Consider the following 16846-nt stretch of genomic DNA (forward strand, 5'->3'; position numbering starts at 1 on the left):
GATAGTAAGTGTGGCGGGTGTCTGCAGGATCCCGAGAAGGGGTGGGACTGTGAGATATCTGAGAGCATGTTCGATCCATTGCTTAGTTCAGATTTGGTAGGGGAATGACTTAGAAGTTTGTAAAATCCTCACAAACAGTGCCGGATGTTTGATCACAAAATTGGTCAAACTCGAATTCGTGAAGCTCGGACTTTGCGCACCGACGTATGAAGGACCTGCAAAAAAGAGTTAGCACTCTGACGCTCGTCAGTACACTGTCTGATCTATATTCTAGAGAGAAGATATTTTGCGTACCTGACGTGGGGGCAGGGATCTCTATCAATAGAGGTGAGTCCCGATAGGACTTCCGATAGCGCTCTAACGGTTCTCCAACCTCCAAAAAAAATAAGATTAAAAATAAAATTAATGGACCAAAATGATCACTTTTTAAAAGTACAAGAACCAAAATACACATTTTGAAAGTACAGGGACTAAAATGAACCAAAGTTAAAAGTACATGGACCAAAATGACCAAAAATTGAAAATACAATGATGAAAATTGTATTTTAGCCAACAATTTATTAGGTAATATGGGGTGTAGCTCATGTGGTAGTGCGTTCACTTTGCATGCGAGAAGCATGAGGTTTAATTCTCTAGACCTCCACATTTTAATTTTTATTATTCCTCGAATCTTCATGTTTCATTACATATTTTGTAAAATAATATATTAATTATGATAAGAAATCTTAGTATTTAACATTTATTAAATAATTATCAAATGAGCATAGCTCAATTGGTTAAAGTTGTTCATACGACGAGGACTACGACGGGAAAACCTATATAATTTCCCATCCCCGCGAAAGTCCCCACGAAATTTCACAGGATCGGGTTTCCCACAAGTAATATTTTTCTTCCTTTATTCTTTTATTTTTAAAATTATTTCTCAATTAAATATGTTTCTAAGATGATTTCTAATTAATTGCTTAATTTTCAATAATAAAACATGATTACATATGGTCTAATCCTCCTCTGTATGGTGGATGAACAAGAAGAATATTGTTTTTTAGTATATGTAAATATAGAGAGAATAATTAGATTTTTTGTGTGTATATAATATATAAGTGAGGCAGGGTGGAGAATCCCTGTACGGGTACGGGAAAAAAATTTTACATCCTCGCCTTGTGGAGAATTTAAACAAGGATTCCCCACCACGTTTAGGCATGTCCCCGAGAGATTCATTCTCGCGGGAAAAATGAACATCACTAACTTTCTGAGGTCAGAAGTTCAAATTTTCATCTTCCTATTGTTGATGAACTAAAAAATATATATTTATTAAATAATTTTATTCAACAACTCCAAGAATGAAATTTTATATACACAACTCTAGATTCTACTCTAATTTGAATCATTTTATTAACTAAGTAAGGGTGTAGCTGTTGGATCGGTATGGCAACCCTAGAGGGGGTGAATAGGGTTTAATTAACAAAATATAAACTTTTTAATAAATGGGCCCAATTTAAACAAAAATAATACACTTTTTGAGATATGCAATTTTAACAAAGTAAGATAAAATAAATTCTAAGGCAAACAAGAGAAATTTAAAGCAAACAATTAAATTCTAAGATTAATTGCAAAAATAAATAAGAGAGAGGGTTAGAGAAATTTGACACCGGGAATTTTTATAGTGGTTCGGCACAACTGTCCTACTCCACTTCCCAAGCACCTCTTGGGTTGTAAATTGAAATTCTGACTCTTTCCACGGTAGGAGTCAAACCGGTACACTGCTCTTCACAAGAGCAAAGACGATCCTCTCCACGGTGAGGATCACACCGTTACAATGAGTTGAAGATTTTGAAACACACACTTACAAACTCTCAAATAGAGTAAATATACAAATTTGAGCTCACAAAAATTTTCAATCTTCACAACAATAAAATTTCTCTCACAAATAAGATGGAAAGAAAAATTGAGAACTTGGAGAGATTAGCTAAATGAAAATTTTGAAGTTATGGAGGATTGAGAATAAGAGAATTGTTGTATAATTTTAAATGAGAAGTTTAGTTTAAATAGAGGGAAGAAAATGGTAAAAAAAATCAAGTTTAATTTTAAACCATTAGATCTTAATCATTAAGAATGAAGGGTTGAGATAATTTAAAAAAATAAATTAAGAATAATATATATATATATATATATATAATAATGATAACATTAAAAAAAAAATATATATATATATGTATAATAGAGATGTGACAGTTGATGTGACAAGTTTTTTTTAATTATATTTATATAATAATAATAATATATATATATATATATATGTGAGAAAACGGTACACTTTTCAAATTTTTTTTTAAATACTGACACTGCATTTAATGTGAAGTGATTTTATTTTATTTTTTTATTTTTTTTATTTTTTTTAACAAAGTTACCGTTGGTAACTTTTGATTTTTTTTTAATTTTTATCTTTTTCTTTTCTTTTTCAATTTATATATATATTTTAAAAAGAAGCTTGTCACTTGTTCGCTTACGAACTGTCCATGTCATCTTCTCGGGTATTTTTCCTTCCAATTTGTTTCGATCGTAACTTCTCCGTTTGAGCTCCGATTTGGATGATCTAACAGTCGTTGGAATCGTTGTAACAAGCTCTACACTGTGGACGCTTTAAAATACAAAAAATTTCAATAAATAAAATTAAGTTTGTTATCATCAAAACATTAATTAATTAATTAATTAAAATTAATTAATTTGAGATTAAGGCCAAAAAGCCATCAATCTCCCCCTTTTTGATGATGACAAACTTCCAAAGAAAAATACATAGACATCATAGTAAATCCAAAATATCATACTTACTTAAAAAACATTCAAAGATTAATCTCTCCCCCTCAATTGATACATCCATGGATTAATAAACCAATAAATCATAAAACATTTTTAGAAAATTTTTTTCTTAAACTTCTCCCCCTTTGGAATCATCAAAAAAAAAATTAATAACATAAAAAGCTCCCTCTAAAAATATGAACACAATTTTGCATAAATGCTCTCCCTATCAATATGCATTTTTAAAAAAAATAACAAATACAAAATCAAGATGCATCACAACGAATAATACCAAGTTCAAGCCTAATTTTGCAAAAGCATTCTTCATTTAAAGGCTTGGTAAAAATATCCGCTAATTGATTATTTGAGCTTACAAATTCAAGAGTAATATGATCGTTTTGCACATGCTCTCTTATAAAGTGATGTCTAATATCAATATGCTTAGTCCTAGAATGATGTATATGATTTTTAGTCAAATTTATGGCACTTGTATTATCACAAAATATAGGCACATTTTCAAACTTTAATCCAAAATGACAAAAAGTTTGTTTCATCCAACGAATTTGAGCACAACAACTAGCAACCGCAATATATTCAGCTTCGGTAGTTGATAAAACAACCGAATTTTGCTTTTTACTAAACCAAGAAACTAAGGAACTACGAAGAAATTGGCAAGTCCCACTAGTACTCTTTCGGTCAAGTAAACTACCCGCAAAATCCGCATCGGAATATCCTACCAAATTAAATTCAACATTTCTAGGATACCACAAGCCTAAATCAATAGTTCCAAGCAAATATTTAAAAATTCTTTTAACGGCATGCACATGAGATTCTTTAGGACAAGATTGAAATCTAGCACAAACACATACACTAAACATAATATCGGGTCTACTAGCGGTTACATAAAGAAAAGAGCCAATCATACCTCGATAAGTCTTTACATCCACTGTGAGGGCAGTATTGTAATTCAGTGAAAAAAAATAATTAAGATATCTTAGTTGGAAGGGTAGTTTGGTCTTTTGACAAGAAAACAAAACATGGGACACGTGTGGTGTGTGTGTGTGTGTGTTGTGACGTGTTTAAAAAAAAAAGAAAAAGAATAGGAAAGGGAAAGGGGAGAAAACGAAGGAGGAAAAACAAAGAGAATGGAAACGAAAGAGGGCAAGGAGAAGAGAAGAAAGCAGAGGGGAAAGGAGAAGAAATTGAAGGTAAGGTTTGTATTTATGGGTTTTGTGAAAAATGTCATGAGAAGTTTGAGTTCTATGGGTATTCAATGAACGGAAAACTCCTGTTGTTCTTGGATGAGAAGGAATGGTAAACTCGTGGGGTTCGATTTTGCAAAGGATGTATGTTTTGGTTGAATTTTATGGTGGAAATATTATGAGGGAACGTTGGTATTGTGATGGGTTTTTTTTTAGGTAAAGAAGGGTTCCATGGGAGAAAGAAAGGCAAAATAAAGGCAAAAGAAAGACAAAAGAAGTGCAGATTTAAGGTGGGTATGGAATCTGTAGAAGAAGGGAAGAGAGAGAAAGGAGTGTGGGGGTTGGTGTTGAAGAGAGAGAAACAAATCAAGGAGAGAGGTAACCGATAAATTAAGGTAAAAAGAAATAAAAGGAATGGGTATATGTGCGTGAGATGGAGTGTGAGAAAGAGAAATTGATTGGGTTTGGTGGGACCCACTTGTAAGAAGGAAAAGTGATGAGTTTTAATGAAGAGAGAGAGTGAGGAAATTGGGTAATAGGATATTTTGAAGTTATTATGATTGAAGTTTGAATTAAGTTATGTTGAAATTGGAATTAAGTGAGTTAAATTGGTTTTGAATCGATATTTCAGGTCATACAAGAATTGGAGCAGCGTACCAACCAAATTCACCTCGTTCATAGGATTTATGAGTGGTTATTTTACTAAATATTTCCAGAAAAATATATAACGTATGTTTGATTATTTTTGCTGAGAAATTGAATTTTGCTGAGAATGTTTGAGAAATTGTTGTGTTTACTGAATATGATTAGAAAGAAATATGTTTAGAAGTGATTTGTGATAGAAATGTTCTTAGAAAGAAAGAAAAAAAAAAGAATTTTTAGAACTGTTATTGAGATTGAGAATTTTCTGAGAATCGTTTTCAAACCACCATATTGTTGTATCCAGGTGATTACCCGTATGCTATGTGAATGTGTTTCTATAGTATACCCAGAAATAGAAGGTCTTTGGGACCATTTTACTCCGCGCGTTGAGAGAAATATTCTGCTGTGTATATTGAGATTACTCTATGTCAGTGGACCAGAAATAGAATTATTCTACTGTGCGTATTGAGATTACTCTGCGCTAGTATACCAGAATAGAATGTGGATACATATATGGTGTTGAGTTTTCTTAATCTGTTTTAGGTTTGAAAGAAGATATTTGATATGTGTTTCAGAAAGTGTTTTTAGGAAGTATATGTTGTTGCAAGTTATGCTTAGAAAATTACTGAATTTTAGTTGCTCAAGTTATATGAAGTTTTAACGAGAATGTTTATTATTTCAGCTTTATGAACCTCGACTTGAGAATTGAAATTTCAGTTGTTTTTATGGAATAAGTTTTACGAAATTATTTTCTTAATAAAATGCCACTCACTGAGCTTCCTAGCTCACTGTTTATCATTGTTTTCCTCCTCCAGGCTGCACCTGAGTTTCATAGAGATAGCCAACCAGTTTCTGCCACTCACCGTCTCAAATTTGCATATCATTTTGTATGTACAACTAAAATGACTTATACTGGAATAGTTGTACCTTTTGTGGCCGAATAGTTATTTGTTTTTAAATGAATTATGTTACACTTTATGTTTTATATGTTGAAGAATAATCTAAATTAGTTTTAGAAAGTTAGAAAGAATTTAACTATAGACTTGGTAGATGGTTGGGGGTCTGTGGTCGGCACGACTTGTCCTATAGTTAGTAGGTGTTTAGGGCGGGTCGTGTCATCCACACATTTACTGTAACAACCCAGAATTTTCCGCACACCTCTAGGTCACATTAACTACTCAACTAATCAAATTTAACCCCGGCTACATCCTGCCAACTTCCTATGCACATAAACTTATAAAATCAAGTTCCAATCCTCATCAATTTAACGATAAATCAATCTCATGGAATAGCATTCAACAACATTCGTGAACCACTTCACGATGCAGGTTTATTGTTCAATATATATAAATCTAAACAAATGGAATAAAACTCAAATAGGCACCTATCCCGAAGCACAACTAACAACAAGGGAAAAATCCCTCAATTATTCAAACGCAAATAAACCGTTTATTGGCCACAACATAAGTCCCTAACCAATGATTTAAATTAAACAGGAAAAAAAAAACTAAGCAGCCTATGGTCCTCGCCGTCAGGTCTCCTCCGTCCCATCACCATGGTCACCCACGAGTCCTTCACCTGAAACAATCATTGTAGAGGGGGGGATGAGTATATAAAATATACTCCGTAAGTAGCCCTCACCAAGCACACACAAACATCATGCTCATAACCCTAAAGGAAACATACATCGTCATGCTATATCATTACAGTACGCGAATAACCATAGACATGCTCTACTATTACATTATACATTTGTTTGGGGAAGAGAATACCTTGGACACATGAAGGACCCCTATTGGTGCTCCAAGATGACTCATGAGTCATGCCCAGCTCGGACCACCGAGATCACCACCACTAGCGTCGACAGATGCTAAGTATGAGGGCCGAGGTGAACCTGGCCGAGGTCCGACCTACCGGGAAGCTCGGTAGGGGCCGATGTGAGCTACTGTCAGCGGCGTGATTATCGGGTGTAACCGTCGGTCCCGAGATTACCGGGTGTAACCGACGGCCCCGAGATTACCGAGTGTAACCGTCGCGAGATTAGCGGGACTACCACCCATAAGTAGAGGACCTCACTCCACGATCAGGTACGATGATTTCTGACCTCGAACGAAACTGGGAATCCGACCTATACTGACTTGATCGTCGGAGTGCTCACCTTTTTGTGTAGGTCCGCCCAATTATTCAGGTCGATCCGGAGGCCGAGTTCGAGCTGCAATCTGAAATACACTGTTGTGCATATCCTTGCATAAACATTTGGCGCCGTCTGTGGGGACGACAATCTAAGTCATCCCAATTCTTTTAAACCAACACGCGAGCGAACATGGTTCAACCAGCGAACTCGACCAATACGGCAGATCGAAGGACTCTAGCTGCCAGCGATGCCCACCAGAGGGAGGTCGGAGCAGCAGTGGTAGAGGGGCAAGGTCACTACGGCCTAGCAACAGAACCCCTCAGCAGGTCGGCACGAATCACCGCGCCTGTCCTACCACCTGCGCACCCAAAGACATCCAAGGCCACCCGAGGCCGAAGGGGACCTCTAAGAAGGGCGCCCGGGGTCCAGCCCCGGCTCCAACAAGTGAGAACTTTGACGCACTCCAGAGAGAAATGGAGGCAATGCGCACACAAATGCGGTCCATGGAGGAAATGTATAACGAAATGATATTAGCTGCAGGCGCAGGGTCTCAATCTGAGAACCGAGTGACGCGCGTTGACATACGCGAGTCAAGAGTTCCCACCTCGGCCCAGTTGAGGAGGAACATCCTGAAGACATCGAGAGCGAGGGACACACTCGCCGGGGGGAGACCTCCGTGAGCATCTCAACAGAAAGAGAGGCTCATCTCTCCGAAAAGGATAGTCACCATCCCGCTCACACAGGAGCTCCAACCAGCAGGCTGAATCCTCTCACAACCCAGCAACTCCTGCAGGAGTGATTACAAGGGAGGAGTTCGACCAGCTGAGGGACCAGCTCGACGCTCAGGTGGAGGCCTTAAAGGCCAAATGTGAGCAGAAAGAAGGTTCACTGAACGATGGCAACTTGGGAGAATCGCCCTTCACCTCGGACGTTTTGGAAGCACCGATCCCTCCGAAGTTCAAAGCTCCTACCGTGAAGCCTTATGATGGGTCGAAGGACCCCAAGGATTATGTTGAGGTCTTTGAAGGACTCATAGATTTCCAAGCGGCATCATACGCAATCAAATGTCGCGCCTTTCAGATCGCGCTTACTGGCAGCGCGCGATTGTGGTATCGGAGACTGCCAGCCAGGTCGATCTCGACCGACTCTCAGCTGAGAAGGGAGTTCCTCGCCCAGTTCTCTTCTCGGCATTATGACAAAAAGACAGCGACCCATCTCGCCACCATCAGACAGAATGAGGGTAAGACGCTGCGAGAATATGTCACCAGATTCCAGGAGGAGCAGTTGAAGGTCGCACACTGCTCCGATGACTCGGCCATGTGCTATTTTCTCACCGGTCTAGCCGACTAGGCCCTCACGGTGAAACTTGGAGAGGAGGCCCCGGCCACCTTCGCCGAGGTACTTCAGAAGGCGAAGAAAGTCATCGACGGACAGGAGCTCCTCCGAACCAAAACCGGCCGACCAGAACGAAAGATCAAACGGGGCAGAAGTGGAAAAGATATAGAAAAGGCAGATCCCAAGTCCAAGGACAAGGGATCCTTTTCCGGCGGTCGAGCTGAGTATCGAAGGGCGGAGAACGGACCTACCAGGAGCCGACCTTACGAACGCTTCACTCCGACCACGATTCCAATTTCCGAGATCCTAACGAACAACGAGGAATCTGGAATGGAAAAACTACTCAAGCGTCCTGAGAAGCTTCGGGGAGCCCCGGAGAGGCGCAGCAAGGACAAGTATTGCCGCTTCCATCGGGAGCACGGCCATAACACGTCGGACTGCTGGGAGTTGAAGCGCCAAATTGAGGATCTAATTCAAGATGGCTACTTCAAGAAATTTGTGGGAAAGCCCAGGACCAGCTCGGCGGAGAAAAAGGAAGAGCGGAAGCATTCGAGAACGCCGCCTCGGCGCACTGACCGACCTGCGGTCATCAATACCATTTTCGGAGGGCCAAGCGGGGGTCAGTCCGGACATAAAAGAAAGGAGCTAGCTCGTGCAGCCAGGCGCGAGGTATGCATCATCAGGGAGCAGAGGCCGACCTGCCCAATCACCTTCGATAGTACAGACTTAGAGGAGGTGCACCTGCCCTACAATGATGCACTTGTGATCGCTCCCTTGATTAATCATGTGGTGGTCAGGAGGGTGCTGGTACACGGAGGCGCATCTGCTAACATCCTATCCTTACCGACCTACCTCGCCCTGAGATGGACGAGGTCGCAATTGAAGAAAAGCCCAACACCGTTGGTTGGGTTCTCTGGAGAATCAGTCATCCAAGAGGGTTGCATCGACTTACCGGTCACACTTGGGCAGGACCAAACTCAGGTCACCCAAATGGCCGAGTTCGTGGTAATTGACGGTAGATCGGCCTATAACGCCATCTTTGGGAGACCCATCATCCACTTATTTCGGGCCATTCCCTCGACACTTCATCAAATTTTGTAGTATTCCACCTCCAATGGCGTGGGCACGGTCTGAGGAGAACAGACCGCTTCGAGGGAGTGTTATGCCTCCGCACTCAAAGGCTCATCAGTCTGCGCCCTCGAAACTCTCGCCGGCAGGGATGGGACGCTCGAGTTCGAGGCCGACCTGCCGAGGAGGGAGTCTGCCGCACCCACTGAGGAGCTCGAGCTTGTTCCTCTACTTAGTCCTGAGAAGCAAGTAAGCATAGGAACCAAGCTGGGGGCCACCGACAGAGAGAAGCTAATCCACTTCTTCAGATCCAACTCGGATGTCTTTGCGTGGTCCCATGAGGACATGCCTGGCATTGACCCGAAAATCATGACGCATCGCCTCAGCATAGATCCGTCATTCCGACCTATAAAGCAAAAAAGAAGACCTATAAACAAAGAGCGAAGTGATGTAATTGTTGAGGAAGTTAGCAAACTTTTGAAAGCTAAATACGTAAGAGAAATTTCGTATCCCGAGTGGCTCTCCAATGTTGTATTAGTTAAAAAATCTAACGGAAAGTGGAGAATGTGCGTAGATTTTACGAACTTAAATAAGGCATGCCCGAAGGATTGCTTCCTGCTGCCGAGGATTGATCAGCTCGTGGACGCCACAGCCGGGCACGAACTGCTCACCTTTATGGACGCCTACTCTGGGTACAACCAAATCAAGATGCATGTCCCCAATCAAGATCATACCGCATTCATAACAGACCAAGGTCTGTACTGTTACCAGGTCATGCCTTTCGGTTTATAGAACGCAGGAGCGACCTACCAGAGAATGGTGAACAAAATGTTCGCCAAGTAGATCGGCCGGAATGTGGAGGTGTATATGGACGACATGCTCGTCAAGAGCAAGCAGTCGAAGTCGCATCTCTCTGATTTGACCGAAGCCTTCGAGGTTCTGAGGACGTATCAAATGAAGCTCAACCCAGCTAAATGTGCCTTTGGAGTCTCTTCGGGCAAATTCCTTGGCTCCATGGTGAACAACCGGGGAATCGAGGCCAACCCCGAAAAGATTAAAGCCGTGATCGAGATGGAGGCACCTAAGACGCTGAAGCAGCTTCAGTGCCTCAATGGCAGGATTGCGGCCCTGAACCGGTTTGTTTCAAGATCGACAGACAAGTGCCTTCCTTTCTTCAAAGTCCTACGAAAGAAAGGGCCGTTTGAATGGACAGCGGAGTGCGAACAAGCATTTCAGCAATTGAAGAGCTACCTCTGTTCGGCACCTTTGCTCGCCAAGCCCATGCCGGGGGACAAGCTCCAATTGTACTTAGCAGTGTCTGACAGTGCCGTCAGCTCGGCCCTAATCAGGCAAGAGGAAGCGCGGCAAAACCTGGTCTACTACACAAGCAAGGCTATGACCGAAGCCGAGACTAGATACCCTCAGATGGAGAAGTTGGCTCTTGCTTTAGTCACCTCGGCTCGACGGCTTAGACCATACTTCCAAGCCCATACTGTGGTGGTGCTCACTAACTTGCCCCTAAAAAACATCTTCCATAAGCCAGAAGCTTCTGGACGCCTGATGAAGTGGGCAATGGAGCTAAGTGAGTACGACATCCAGTTCGAACCCAGAACTGCGTTGAAAGGGCAAGCGGCGGCAGATTTCATAGCCGAGCTCACATCACCTTCCGAGCTGAGCGAGTCCGACCTACCGTGGACAATCTATGTCGACAGATCCTCCAATGAGAAGGGGTGCGGGGCCGGGGTCCTCTTGCTCGGACCAGGAGGCGAGCGATTTGAGTATGCCCTGCGGTTCGGTTTCCGGACTTCTAACAACGAGGCTGAGTATGAAGCATTTATTGCCGGCCTGCGAATCGCTAGAGCATTGGGGGCCTCTTGTGTTAAGGTCTTCAGCGACTCCCAGCTGGTTGTAAGCCAGATCAAGGAAGAGTACCAAGCCAAAGACTCCCGAATGGAGAAGTATTTGGGCAAGGTCAGATCGCACCTCGCCCAGTTTCAAACTTACGAAGTAAGCCGGGTTCCCCGAGCAGAAAATTCTAATGCTGACGCCTTGGCCAAGTTAGCGTCGGCGTACGAGACCGACCTGGCCAGGTCGGTCCCCGTCGAGATCTTAGATAATCCCTCGATCTCAGAGCCAGATCTGATGGAGATCGGCGCTCCAGAGTCCTCATGGATGGACCCGATTGCCGACTTTAGTAGAGGCAACTCACCACAAGACCCCAAGGAGCGCAGAAAGTTGGCAAGGCGAGCAGCTCGGTTCGTGGTCCAAGGTGGAGCATTGTACCGACGCGGCTTTTCCCTGCCTCTATTGAGATGCCTAACCCCTGAAGAGGGCCTGTACGTCCTCAGAGAAATCCACGAAGGGGTGTGCGGCAATCACTCAGGCGCCCGGTCGCTGTCAGCCAAAGTGATCCGACAAGGATACTATTGGCCGACTCTCAGCCAGGACGCCAAGAAGTTCGTTAGAACTTGCGACAGTCGCCAACACTACGGAACCATAATCCACCAACCTCCCGAGCTGCTCACCCCCATCTCGGCCCCGTGGTCATTCGCGCAGTGGGGGGTAGATATCATTGGTCCTTTCCCTTGGGGCAGGGGCCAGACCAAGTTCGCTGTGGTTGCTGTGGATTACTTCACAAAGTGGGCCGAGGCCGAGGCGCTCTCCCACATAACGGAATCCAGAGTCACGTCCTTCGTCTGGACAAATATCATATGTCGCTTTGGTATACCGCAGGCCATTGTGACAGACAACGGGAAGCAGTTTGACAACGCCAAGTTCAAAGACTTTTGCAGCAAGCTTGGCATAAGTCACCTCCGCTCGTCCCCCGCACATCCGCAAGCAAATGGGCAGGTGGAGGCAGTGAACAAGATCATCAAGCGAGGCATCAAACTTAAACTGGACTCCAAGAAAGGCAGGTGGGCCGAGGAGCTACCAAAGGTTCTATGGTCGTACCGGACCACCCAAAGAGAATCGACGGGTGAGACCCCGTTCTCCTTGGCCTTCGGCTCCGAAGCTGTAGTCCCGGTTGAGATCGGCATGCCATCTGACAGATTAGAGCATTACGAGCCTACGGCAAATGAGGAAGAGCTGCTACTCAACCTCGACTTGTTGGAAGAAAGAAGAGCAACGGCCCAGCTACGCCTGGCGGAATATCAGGGCAGAATGGCCAGACATTACAACGCCCGCGTTCGACCTCGGACCTTTCAGATCGGACATCTGGTCTTGAGGAGGGTCCAAACCCATGTGGGTGCCCTTGATCCGACCTGGGAGGGCCCGTTTGAGGTCAAGGGCATAGTCCGACCTGGGACGTACATATTGGCCGATCTGAAAGGAGACGTCCTCGCGCACCCGTGGAACGCGGAGCACCTGAAGCGTTATTATCCTTGAAATGCCAAAAGGATTTTCAATGGATCTGTAAAGACTGTTTCAAAAGAATTATGATCGGAATAAATGTGATGATTTAATTTCATTCTTCCGAGTTCGACCAGAAATTAAATGGGGGCCACGGACTCCCACGCGATCACATTCCAGCAATCGGTTAAAATCCAATCCTCCAAAACCTAAGGGTACGAGGTGCGATGCCAAAACCACTGACGAACTTAAAATTCAAACCTCCGAGGTAAAGGGGCGATGTGAAAAGTTCAAAATGATCGAGCCTCCGAACTTAAGGGTACGAGGTGCGATATGAAGAATAGCTACGGACTTAGGATTTTAGCCTTTTAACGTTTTTAAGTTAAGGGTGCGATGTTAACAAATCCAGAGTTGGTGCAATGCATTGAACACTAAGAGATTCAAACTCAAACTTGCAATTATTTTAATTGAAGGCGCGACCTCAAAGGTAAGAGGTGCGAGGTGACATTGGCTGCAGTTCAAGGAAAAAGCAAAGAAAGGAAAGATGTTGCCAACACCAAAGTAAAAACGAACAAAGCTTCTTCATTAATAGAGAGCAGAGCCAAGGCTTATAGACCTTGCAGCTCTGCCCTGACACTTACAAACAAAGAAGAAGAGAAGAAAGACAGAGAAAGGCCTCATGAAGGATGATCGCCTAAGAGCCTGCCTAAGGAGCGCCCTCCTGAGTGGTGCCGACCTGGTCCTGTTCGAGATCGGAGCAGTCAGAGTCCAGATCTCTGACATACTTGTCCACCAACGCTTGGGGGCCAGGGGTGCCGCCAGGCCCAGACGCCCACTGCTCGGCATACCTCTTTTTCAGACCACTGAGATCGATCTGAAGGTCAGGCATGTCGGAAGCAATGCCCTTCATGAGGAACTTGAAGCCCGCGTTAGAGAAGTCTTTGGCAAATCCATCGAAGTCGGGATGTTGCCTAAACGATTCCTCCAATAGGACTCCATTGCTAAGACGCTTTTTTGCCGTCTCCAGCTCGGCAGTCGCATGCTTCAGCTCCTTATCCTTCGCTTCAAGTGCCTGGAGCATGTCGTCCTTCTCCTTCAGGAGTTGGCACTTCTCCTTCTCCAAGCCCCTGGTGATAGCATGGGCAGCTCGGAGCTGGGCCTTGCGTCTGTCTTCTTCCTTCTTCAGCAGCTCAACCTTGGTCTCCACCTCGGCCTTCAAAATTTCCACCTCAGAGTGAGCCTTCAGCAGCTCATCCTTCATGGTGGAGGAAGCAGCCTCCAAGGCAGTAGAGAACTCCTCTTTCTCCCTCGCTGCCAGAACTTCCCTCCCATCCAACTCGGCCTTCACGGCCAGAGCCGATTGAATGGAAGCAACGAACGCCTGAGGAAAGGTACAAAAAAGAAGTTAGACCGAGCTACCTGTTAGGTAAATCGAGCAAAAACACCAATCTTACCTCAGCGGCGTAGTCGATGGTCCTCTGCAGAACGGACCCTGGGTCGCTCACAAATTTGGACGCCCTCCTTAGGCAGCGGTCCAAACTTGCGGCCGAGATGCGGGACACCTGGTCCCTCACCTCAGAACTTGACGGCTTAACTCTGAACTGTGTCGTCACATCGGACGTCCCGCCCATCCTGGCCTCAGGATCGTCCACCCGATCTGTGAAGCTCGCAGGCAAGACCCCACGAGCTCCGACCTCCAAGGGGGAGGTCGTCTTCTTCTTCTTCTTCCTTCGCTTCAGAGGGACTTCCTCCCTCACCTCCTCGCCCAAGGGCAAGGCGTCCACCGCCTCGGTTTGATCCCTGGGGCGCTTCTCCCTCGAAGGACCCCCAGAAGACTCCAGCTCGATCACTGGGGCTGGATCTTCCGAGGCTGGCCCTACCACAGTAGGAGTGGCAGGTTTCGAACTCTGGGCGGCCTCAAAAGCATGGGCTCGGCCCTTGGACTTGCGCTTCACGTTGCTTGCAAATCCGCAAACCATGGCTGCAAAATAAAAACAGGGGTCAACACAAGGTTAGAGGAAAAAGGGGGGAAGCAAGCTCGGCATACCAAGTTCAGAGTTCGGCCTTGAGGATTCAATGGGACGAACTGTGGGGTTGTAATCTAACAGCCCGGACTCAAGCAGCAGCTTGTCGGTCACCAAGGTTCCGACCTTCCTACCCATCGGAAAGCGCTCCTTGTAATATTTCAACGTGTCGAAGGAGGCTTGCGTAAGCTCGGGGACTGGTCGGATTGAAACTGCATAAAGACAAAATTTGAGTTAGACCTGAATGACAGAAAAGAAAATCACAAAAAGTAAGAACTACTCCGTACCTAGGTTCCCAAACCTAGTGGGGACGTCAAAGAAGGAACGACCTGACTCGTCCTTTGCAAGCCATTCCCCAGAAGCGTAGAACCACTTGCTCACCCATCCCTTGATGGAGGTCGGCCCCTTAACTATACCGCCTGCGCCTTTCCTTGCGCACATATAGAACCGACCAGGCTTCTTAGCTATCCTTTTCGCTTCGAAGCACGCGAGGAGCTGGTCTACGTCTAACAGCTCGGCCTCTTCACTATCCCGAGCTCGTATCCAAAAAAGGATGGCCAAAGCGAAAATGACACCCCACCCATTGGGGGCCACTTGAGCCGGAGCCAGCCTAGTTCGGAAAAGAAACTCTTGGACGAAAGGGTGAAGGGGAAGTCTGAGGCCGTACTCAAACATTTTGAAGTAGAGAGTGACCCATCCCTCTGGAGGATTGTCAGCTCTCTCCCTCTCCTCCGGAATCCTGAGGAGGATGTTCTCAGGGATAGCGAATCCCTTAAGAAGGGATCCGAGGTAGTGCTCGGGTATCCTAGAAGGGTATTCCAAACCCTGACCCGAGGTGGAGGCATCACTATCCTCCCCGTCATCGGAGAACCTAAAGTTTTCTATCTCCTCGAGCTCGGACTCTAACCTACGAGCTAAATCTTCATCGGATCCTAGGTTGCTGCTAAAAGAGGACGACATGGCAACTACGTTCGAAAGGAGAAAGTGAGGGAAGAGACCGACCTACCAAGGGTTCGAGCTACCTTCAGATCGAACTCCAGGAATTCAGGGAACGTAAGGTATGACCTGAAGGATTGGGGGTATTTATAGCTCGTCGGAAAAATTTCCCCACCGTACACGTGTAATCAACGAGCGGCTAGGATCCTCCCTAAGATCCGAAACGTCGGAATATTTGAATATTCCGACGATAAATCTACCACAACGGTTATATTTTCCCACAAATAGGAAGCCGCCACGCGTCCAAAGCAAGTCGAATGAATTTCTCTGCCAGGTCGAGATCGGACCAGACAGAGAAGGGGCCAATGTTTGGGGAAGAGAATACCCTGGACACATGGAGGACCCCTATTGGTGCTCCAAGATGACTCATGAGTCATGCCCAGCTCGGATCGTCGAGATCACCACCACTAGCGTCGACAGATGCTAAGTATGAGGGCCGAGGTGAACCTGGCCGAGGTCCGACCTACCGGGAAACTCGGAGGGGCCGATGTGAGCTACTGTCAGCGGCGTGATTATCGGGTGTAACCGTCGGTCCCGAGATTACCGGGTGTAACCGACGGTCCCGAGATTACCGAGTGTAACCGTCGCGAGATTAGCGGGACTACCACCCATAAGTAGAGGACCTCACTCCACGATCATGTACGATGATTTCTGACCTCGAACTAAACTGGGAATCCGACCTATACTGACTTGATCGTCGGAGTGCTCACCTTTTTGTGTAGGTCCGCCCAAGTATTCAGGTCGGTCCGGAGGCCGAGTTCGAGCTGCAATCTGAAATACACTGTTGTGCATATCCTTGCATAAACAACATTCATCTATAAACATGCTCTATAAGACCCGATGCTACCCACAATCATATGAAAACAACTACTGTCCACTTGACTCCCTTGCACCTCAAATACAACTATGTTCACCTCAGCTATTCAAGCTCTTCGAAACCATTCTATTGGTAGTGTCGGCCCCTGACCATTTATACCCAGAGCCCCGACACTAGTGCATCGACCCTCGATCATTTATACCCGAGGTCTCGATGTCTTAAAATCTATTGGCCCTTGACCATTTGTACCCAAGGCCCCAATAGTTCTCCTTTCGAAAGACTCCTCGCATCGACCCTCGACCATTTATACCCGAGGCCCCGACGCTCATCTTTATCCAATATTGGCGTATCGACCCCCGACCATATATACCCGAGGCCTCGATACCCAATTAGTGACGTATCAGCCCCCGACCATTTATACCCAAGGCCCTGACACTCACCCATTCACTTCATAACTTTCATAATTCCACATAACATTTCT

At 45.1% G+C, this 16846-nt stretch overlaps 1 long non-coding RNA gene across 1 annotated transcript; it reads left to right on the plus strand.

Moving 5' to 3' along the window:
- The first annotated feature begins 2495 nt into the window (after nucleotides 1-2495).
- On the plus strand, nucleotides 2496-5806 carry LOC148210207 (uncharacterized). Its single transcript, XR_015792315.1, has 3 exons — nucleotides 2496-4004; nucleotides 4630-4727; nucleotides 5456-5806. It is a non-coding gene; the product is annotated as an uncharacterized LOC148210207 (long non-coding RNA).
- The last annotated feature ends 11040 nt before the right edge of the window (nucleotides 5807-16846 follow it).

This window comes from Momordica charantia (assembly GCF_013281855.1).
Source record: "Momordica charantia cultivar OHB3-1 chromosome 7 unlocalized genomic scaffold, Mcharantia_2.0 BLBB01000007.1, whole genome shotgun sequence".
Lineage (NCBI taxonomy): Eukaryota > Viridiplantae > Streptophyta > Magnoliopsida > Cucurbitales > Cucurbitaceae > Momordica > Momordica charantia.